Source organism: Gigantopelta aegis, chromosome 3 (assembly GCF_016097555.1).
Source record: "Gigantopelta aegis isolate Gae_Host chromosome 3, Gae_host_genome, whole genome shotgun sequence".
Taxonomy (NCBI): Eukaryota; Metazoa; Mollusca; class Gastropoda; order Neomphalida; family Peltospiridae; genus Gigantopelta; species Gigantopelta aegis.
This window is the reverse complement of record NC_054701.1, coordinates 29,824,471-29,834,388: the sequence shown is the minus strand read 5'-3', so window position 1 is coordinate 29,834,388 and position 9,918 is coordinate 29,824,471. Positions and strand designations below refer to the sequence as shown.

General features: G+C 37.5%; 1 non-coding gene across 1 annotated transcript; it reads right to left on the bottom strand.

The window, feature by feature from the left end:
* Window positions 1-584: 584 nt before the first annotated feature.
* On the bottom strand, window positions 585-657 carry Trnar-ucu. The gene has a single exon. It is a non-coding gene; the product is annotated as a tRNA-Arg (tRNA).
* Between the last annotated feature and the right edge of the window lie 9,261 nt (window positions 658-9,918).

Sequence of the window (9,918 nt, the reverse complement as noted above, 5' to 3'; positions counted from 1 at the left end):
ATGCACCCGGGGGAAGCTGAACAAAAGAATATCGGCCTCCCCCACCCAAACCCTCAATACTTGCTGCTGGTAATAACTTGGTACTTGGTGATGCCTCGACCAGAAGCGGTCAGGCCCTTTATAAGGGCCCGATGGGCAACCTAGGGAGACACCACAGCATCGTAAAGGTCTAAAATTAACGAGCTACTCTCGATTCACTAATATCAAAACCTATATTAGCTCGGCCACTTACCTTTCGACCGACCGTTCAAAATTTCCACAACAAAATTGCGCACCACTTTCTCTTTGGCATTAACGGCTCCATTCAAATTACATAGCACCACCACTACCCCCACCCGCCTGCTACCGATTCAATCGGGCTGCTGGTGCTCCCTTGCACCTGCCAGTGCAGGCGGTCCCTCCCCCCACCTTTCCTGTCATGGACGGAAGAGCCGGCCAAGGCCGGCTCTTGCGCCCACGACAGGCGTGCGCTACAACAGCTTGCTCTGAATGTGCACGTAAAACCCTATGACATGACATCACATAATCTAATCGCCAGTACGAGTTATCGCACTTTCAGATGAATGTAAAAAAAGTATATCATAAATCCCCGGCGGGATTCGAACCCGCGACCTCTGGATTAGAAGTCCAGCGCGCTATCCACTGCGCTACGGGGACCTGTAGGGTTGGTAAGAGATGACTTACTGTAGATAAATATAGTCTCCAGCATATGTTGGAGATAACTTTCAGTTTGAGGTGTTTTTTTTCTTTTTCTGAGAAACTTGATAAAAAGTAAGTTGCCTTCGTGCCACTCTTTTGAGGGAAATGTTTGCCTTGGTACCCCTCGAACTTGCCTTAGTGCCCTAATGTTTGTTATTAAATCAAAGGCAACACTCGCCCCCCCCCCCCCCCCTTCAATTATTCACCATGGGGCTGTTGAAATATTACGTAACGCTATTATATCAAAATTAGACACCCTCCCTTCTTTATTACATGGCGGTGGAAGAGATACACATGTGATATTTATCCTCTTCACGTATGTAAATACGTCTTTCGAGAGGTGCCATACAGTACAACTCCGCATAGATTTATGCGAAAAGTGTGCACATGGTTCTTTCGATTCATATTTTTAAATCGGAAACATATTTGCTGTATAATTAATGTTAGCAGCATAATTTAACAAAAAATATATTTCAATAATTTAGTTTAGCCTTGAATATATTTATAATATTGTTTGTATAAACTTCATTGATAGATGTGTTGCGTAGGAATGCAAAGTTTCATTGATAAATAGCTAAATGAAGTAGCCATGGCATGACGTTATTTTCTCCCTTGTAACGCCACATAACGTTTGGCGCTACACCCATCAACACCCTCAAGCGTTACGTAATATTTGAATGGCCCCAGTATACATTTTAATGGTGTGTGTTAAAATTGTATTGGCTCGGGCGGAGGATGTATCGCACAAATAGCACATGTAACAATCTGAAAAAGAAAATGAAGGGAAAAACATAAGAATAATGTTTTTTACCAATTGTCTCTAGACGCATATGGCGACCATTAGTTATGAAGAGATAACTACTGCAGATACTCTCATCCTAGTTACGCTCATCATTGCAGTTACCAGCATCCCTTTTGTCAGATACCCACATTTCATCATAAGCTGACTAGAGAATTACCTACATCACCACTTCAAAGTGCCTAACTTTGCGATTTCATTATCAGCCGAATGACACAACTTACCCTTAGTTCATCGATTCAAAATATATTCATACTAAAGCAACTGCCGATACGCTCTATTAAAATGTGAATGTAATGCTTAGAAATACGGAAATTCACATTGATTAATACTCTTCATGTGCGTCCTCCGCCATATTGGATGCGAGTAACTAGTTACCCGCATGCGGTTACCCCTGTGGAATTGACATATACATCTGTATATATGCTAAAACACATAAAAAAAATAGAGCTACCAGACATGATGATATACATTTAGAGTATACATGGGCTCCCATTTTTATAAGGGAAAATTAAGGTATGTAGCAAGAATTCCCGATATCCATGTTTCTTTATTTACACTGGTAGTGACGTCCAAATAGCTACGTGAATCACTACTCGGGCTACTACTACGGGTGTGTGTGTGTGTGTGTTCATATTGAAAAAAGTCGACCCCCCCCCCCCCCCCCCATTGGCTACGGGCCTGTAACCATTACTTCTCAGATGTACGTGCGTTTTTACAACTATTTTGTGGTATTAGAAACACCAGAATGAGCAGAAAAATTTCAGATGTAGGAAAGTGGATAACCCAAATAATACAATCTAAGTAATGTTTGGTGTCAATAGTAAGAAATATTCCGTAGAGTTTAAAAACTAGAGTAGCCCAGTGCTAAAGCGCCCTCTTGATGCGCAGTCGGTCTGGGATCGATCACCATCGGTGGACCCATTGGGCCATTTCTCGTTCCAGCCAGTGCACCACGACTGGTATATCAAAGGCCGTAGTATGTGTTATTCCGTCTGTGGGATGGTGCATATAAAAGATCCCTTGCTACTAACAGAAAAATATAGCGGGTTTTCTCTCTAAGACTATATGTCGCAATTACCGAATGTTTGACATCCAATAGCCGATGATTAATAAATCAATGTGCTCTAATGGTGATTTTAGTTATTGTTCGGTGAATATATACTACTCAAAAGAATTTAAGGGTCAAAAATTTATAACCAAATAAGTTTCAGAGTGTATTAGATTGATGATGTAAAGTACACCAAATTTTTATTTATTTATTGTTCCATATTTACAAAAAAACACAAATAAACGTCACTGTATACAAGAAAGTCACATGACATGCTGTCAAAGTTGAAGGTTGTCAAACATGGATTTTACACATTAGAACATTCGTTTGATAGTGTGTGAATCCACCCCTGGCGCGAATACACTCGACACATCGTTGCCTCATGTTGTTGATCAGACGTCTGAAGAACTCTTGGGGAATGGCCTGCCACTCTGCCATAAGAAGTTGACCCAGATCATGAAGGTTGGCCGGAGGGGCATGGTTATCCTGAACTCTCCTGCCTAATTCGTCCCAGGCGTTCTCTATTGGGGCCAAGTCAGGCGAATATGCTGGCCAATCCATCCTGGCGATACCTTGTTGTCTGAGAAAGTCCGTTACCACCCTGGCGCGGTGGGGTCTGGCATTGTCATCCTGCAGAACTTCCCCGCAAACAATCTGCTGAAGGCCTGGGAGAACCAACGGCCGGATAATCTCATTCAGATAGCGGATTCCATTCAGATTGCCATCCACCACATAGAGGGGGGTCCTGTGATGGATAGAGATGCCGCCCCACACCATGACGCTGCCACCACCGAACCGGTGACGTTGTCTAACGTTAACGTCAGCGAAGCGCTCCCCAGGACGTCTGTAGACACGAACCCGTCCGTCGTTGAACTGGAGACTAAACCTGGACTCATCAGTGAACATCACTCGACCCCACTGAACACGTTGCCACCGCAGATGAAGCGTGCACCAGTGACGTCTGGCCGTTCTGTGACGTGGTAGGAGTGGTGGTCGAACAGCCTGGCGACGGCAGCGTAGATTATTGGCTCTCAGACGATTGCGTATGGTTTGATCAGACACTCGAGTTCCAGTCGCAGTCCGCAGATTGTCACGTAATCGGCGTGCAGTGGTTGTGCGTTGACGTAGAGCCATATTGGTGATGTAGCGGTCCTCCCTATTTGTAGTGCTTCGGGGTCTTCCCGAACGTGAACGATTTCGAACAGAATTCGTTGCTTGGTACCGTTGCCACAGTCGGCCAACGACACTGTGACTGACACCAAGTCTCAGAGCAACATTTCTTTGCGTATTGCCATCCTGAAGCCAAGCAATAGCCCTTCCTCGATCTTCGATAGTCAGTTGAAGTCGTACCATTGTCGAATTTGGAGTGTGCACCGTACACGAACGCAAGCTCCAATTATACGGAAATTCAGCATTGGGAACATGGAATACACGTGCACAACGTGCAAATGAAGCCCTTTGTGAAAAAGCAAGTTACGGGCACTTAGCAGACCTTTCGCTTTCACCCTAATTTACGTGCAAATGTAAGCATGTTTTCGCCATTAGAACTAGTCGACAGTGTCAATGACAGTGGATTTTAATTCATTTATGGGTTGCTTAGACCCACTTTCGTCAAAATGGAACAATACCATGCGTGACATTGTGGTCTAGCTAATATAATTGACATTCAGAAAATAATGTCGAAAATATCGTCTGACCCTTAAATTCTTTTGAGTAGTATAGGTCAGCTTGTACATGCCATGTGTTAGGCCTATACCTCGTGTTGGAATGATGCGAGTACAGCGAATGTTTATAAAAGTTAAAATGTTACATGGCTAGGATGCACGTGTTCTGCGCTGGCGTGACACTGGCAATCGGTTCCAGTTATAGTATGTGCATGCCTTTAGTTGGGAGATGTGATAATTGAGTCGATATGCATATATATAATATTTAATATTAATGCATGGGCTTAACGTGCAGTCACCATTGGCATGTTGTATTACCATTTTACCCTTAAAAACTACTGTCATTGACATACATTGCATCAGTAAAAGTGAGTTGTCAATATTTTCCCCAGGCCACCCTAACCGGTATGATTTTATGACCAACATTAATTCTCTTTGTATTTTATTATTTTGTTTATTTTCCTTTTGTTTTTGTTGTTGAACATTGGGAAAGACCAACAAATGAGAATGTATATTTCAGTAATATCTTAAGAGAAAATATTTTAACAGTTTCATGTCAGTACTCATCTAAATTTACATGTTCAATTGTAGGTATTTTTGCCTGGTATCACTAGAGATTAGTCAAGTAGATATTTGGTTAGTGAGCCCACACTTACTACTTATAAATGCAACAACCCCTTTCTCCGACTGTCCTACTGTTTTTATAAATTACTGTAGTAATGGGAGTTGATATTATGTTATATAGACAGAGGATAGGGGTATTTGCTTTAGCTTCACATGCAGGTGATAACTTAGAGATGATTATAAGTACCTATGTATTAATTTATTTGTTCCATTTGTTTGGTCTAGTCGGTATTCGTTTGACCGTAGTATTTCTACTATGTTGTGGTGATGTGCATCCTATTCCAGGACCAGATGGTAATCATATATTCATTGTTAACTTGAATGTTTGTAGTTTAAGAGACAAACTTGATTTAATTAATGCCGAACTTAATAGTTATGACATAATTTGTATTTCTAAATCATGGTTGAATCCAAATATTACATACAATGAAATATTTATTCCGAGTCCATAAAGATCGGCTAGAGGAGGTGGTGTGGCTATTTATGTTATAGAAAATATTTATTTTAAGCATATGCCAGACATAGAACGAGACGGCCTTGAAGCAGTGTGGATTACTATTTGCTTTAAGAATCAGAATGTACTTGTTGGCTGTTTTTACCGATCTGATTATAGTAAAACATATTGGGATTTAATCTTGGATTCATTACAATCTGCTAATGATAAGATGATGAAAACTGTTGTCGTGGGTGATTTTAATGAAGATTTGTTACGTCCATTCCATCCTCATATTGATCACATTTGTCAGTTTTTTGGATTCTATCAGATTATTACCGAGCCGACACAAATCACACCAACTTCTAGAACTCTTATCGATTTGATTTTTGTCTCGTCTCTTGAGCTGGTATTCGAAAAGGGTGTATTGCCTCCATTTTGTAGTGATCACTGTGCTACGTACGTTCTTCTCAATTTTAAAACTAAAAAAGCAAATTGTTACCAAAGAGTAATTTATGATTATAAAAATACCAATAATGAAGGATTACAAAATAGTTTACAAAATTATGATTGAGAAATTATATTTATTAGTAAACACATTTTTGTAATGAATTTATTCCACACAAAACCGTTACTATTAGGCGTAATGATGCTCCTTGGATGAATGGAAATATTAGAAAATTAATGAGAAAACGAAATAAATTTCACAAGGCTAAAGATAGAAATACACTGAAGGATTGGGAGTCATTTAGGGAGGCGCGAAATAATGTAATTGCAAATGTTCGTAAAGCTAAAGCTGATTATAATACAAAATTGGATAATGTTCTAAATAATGAACATGAGAGTAAAGTCCAGTGGCAGGTCTTTAAACAATATTTAAATAAAAAGGATAACTCCAAATATACGATCCCACCAATCGAATGTGGTGGAATTTTTTATGAAGAGGTATATATATTGAATGATTATTTTATTATTCAAGCCAGAGTTGAAAATCAAGATAAAGACGTACCAGATAAATATAAAACCATTAACAAATTGAGTGATATTTCAATAAAAGAAGAAGAGATAAACGATATATTGAAGTCATTAGATGCAAGAAAAGCTAACGGTCCAGATATGATTGGTAATAGAATTATTAAAATTTTCGGAAAACATTTAATCAAAGCACTTACAAAATTGTTTAATATGTCTTTAATATATTCCATTTTACCTGATATTTGGAAACAATCGTTTATAATTCCAACCCATAAGAAAGGCAGCATTCACTTATGTAATAATTACAGACCAGTGGCTCTCACCAGTTGTTTATCAAAAATATTCGAAACGTGTCTTAAAATATGTATCCAATTTCTTCTTGGAAAACAATATAATATCTAATTTGCAATCTAGATTTAGGTCTGGTGATTGTACATTGTATCAATGGACCGATCTTTATAATTTTATTTTACAAACTTTGGATGAGGGCAAAGAAGTCAAAGCGGTATTCTGTGATATTAGTAAGGCTTTCGATAGTGTGTGGCATAAACGATTATTGTATAAATTTCATACTAAGGGAATTAGTGGAAGACTTTCACTGTGGTTTGAAAGTTACCTAGAAAAACGAATGCAGAAGACTGATCAGTGGGTTTAAATATGATAATAAGCCTATTTTGGCAGGAGTGGCTCAGGGATCAGTGCTAGGGCCACTTTTATTTCTAGTTTATATAAATGATATAGTGGAGAATATTGAGAGTAATATTAAATTATTTGCAGACGACACTTCTCTCTATGCAGTTTTAGATGATTATCAAGTGGGGTGTCGTACAATAAATTCGGATCTTAGTTTGTTATCAAACTGGGCAGAGAAGTGGCAGGTTACATTTTCACCAGAAAAAAACAGAATCAATCACATTTTCTAGAAAGATCCACAAGCAGATCCAACCAGATCTGTTCTTAGGGGATTAAAAAATAACTAATGTAAACAATCATAAACATCTTGGTATTACATTCCAAATGGACGGCCAGTGGCATTGCCACATAGAAACCGGCCTCGGTGGCGTCGTGGCAGGCCATCGGTCTACAGGCTGGTAGGTACTGGGTTCGGATCCCAGTCGAGGCATGGGATTTTTAATCCAGATACCGACTCCAAACCCTGAGTGAGTGCTCCGCAAGGCTCAATGGGTAGGTGTTAACCACTTGCACCGACCAGTGATCCATAACTGGTTCAACAAAGGCCATGGTTTGTGCTATCCTGCCTGTGGGAAGCACAAATAAAGATCCCTTGCTGCCAATCGGAAGAGTAGCCCATGTAGTGGCGACAGCGGGTTTCCTCTCAAAATCTGTGTGGTCCTTAACCATATGTCTGACGCCATATAACCGTAAATAAAATGTGTTGAGTGCGTCGTTAAATAAAACACTTTTTCTTTTTTTTACCACAAAGAACAGCTTGTTTATAAAATTAGCCCAATGATAAATTGTCTCCGTAGTTTAAAGTATCGTCTAAAAAGGAAAACAATGGAAACATTATATAAATCTTTTATTTTGCCAGTGTTTGACTATTGTGATTATATTTGGGATAATTGTACAGAAGCCCAAGTAAATATATTTGAAACACTACAGTTGGACGCCCTCCGTACAATATATGGTGCTGTTAGCCATGAGAACATTTATAGAGAAACTGGATTAAGTCCTTTAAACCAACGTCGTGTATTTCATAAAATATGTATCTTTTATAAAATTGTCAAAGGCATAACTCCACAGTATTTAACGCTGCTTTGTTGTATCTCGAAACTATTTACGACTATTTTAAACAACCGATTAAATACCTTTATTGAAGATAATAATATATTGAACGAAGCTCAAACATCTTTCAGAAAAGGTTACTCTACCACTGATCACCTATTTAATATACATTCATTAATCGAAATTCTGAAGAAATGAAAAAAGAAATTATTTTGCGCTTTCGTAGATTTTCAAAAAGCATTTAATCTAATCTCTAGGACATGTCTTTGACAAAAATTGCTTAAAAATAACATAAATGGAAAATTCTTCAAAATTATCTACCAAATGTATCAAGGAATAAAATCTTGCATTTGTACAAACAATGAAACATCAGATATATTCCCTTGCAATATCGGTGTCCGTCAAGGAGAAAATTTGATCTAAATAATTACTTAAAAAGCCACAATTGTACTGGGGTATCTATAGCCACAGATGACATAGCAACAATCTCGGAAACCGCTCTTTATTTTTAAATCTTATTATATGCAGACGATACTGCGCTTCTCGCAACAAACGCCTCCGATTTACAACAATCCCATAATGCCTTTTCACAACATTGCAATAAATGGAAACTTAAAGTTAACGTAAACAAAACTAAAATAATAATTTTTAATGGTACTGCTAATGACTACAAGAAGGTATTTACATTAGGAAAACAAACACTCGAAAACGTAAAAGAGGGTTAACTTTTACCAAACTAAATAGGTTTAAAATAACCAAAAAACTGCTAACACAAAAGGCGACAAAAGCAATGTATTTTATCCTATCAAAATCTAAAGACAATAACTTTTCAGTTAATTAAAATTATTTTATTCCAAGGTTGTCCCGATTCTTTTATATGGATGTGAAATATGGGGCCATGAAAATATTGATATTATTGAAGCCATTCATATTAAATTTTTAAAACACATCCTACCAGTAAGGAAAGGAACCCCACTATTCATGATATACGGTGAACCATGGAAGAAAACCCCTTAAATTAATTATCCAACAAAGGATGATATTAAAGTATCTGGGCCCGAATTATTTCTGGAAAACAAACAAAAACATCCTTCTTATTGTATAAACTAATGTTGCACAACTCTTAACATATCTGGATATAATTATAAGTGGATAAAACACATGGAAAATATATTTAACTAACTACGTATGACCAGTATTTGGATGTCACAAAACTTTTCATCTATACCACTACTCATTCATCACGTTAAATTAAGACAAAACGATCAGTACATACAACAATAGAATAGCGACATAGCTTCATCAAGGGGTAAAATGTACACCACATTTAAAGAATATCCAACATTAGAAAAATATATTCTAAAATTACCACAAATATCCTGCACTATGTTACTAATTTAGAACATCAAACCATTACTTACCAATCGAAACAGGACGATGGAACAACACCCCAGTAGAAAGCAGACTGTACGCTATTTAACAAAAATGACATCGGAGACGAATTTCACTATCTACTTACATGCTCTTTCTTTAATAACTCCCGCAAACAATTGTTAAAGCCATATTATTATAATAAACCCAATATGCTGAAATTTAAACAACTAATGACAAATAACAAAATAAGTCTTCTAAAAAAAATTGTGTAAATTAATAAAAGAAATTACGGATAAATTCGGTAAACCTTAAAAAGAATCGTCTCCCAAGCTTATGCTGTCTTATTCCGACTACTACTATCCATGTTTGCATATATATAGATTATTACTATTAGAAGTATATTTTATTTTGTATTATTATTAGAAATATTTTGGTTTTGGTTTTGTACATATAAATTTTCTCCTGTAAACCCCATCTTGTCACCGTCATATAATTATTGTTAATGTACCTCATATGCCGCTGAATAGCGGCCCGAGTGAAATAAAGTTCTGTT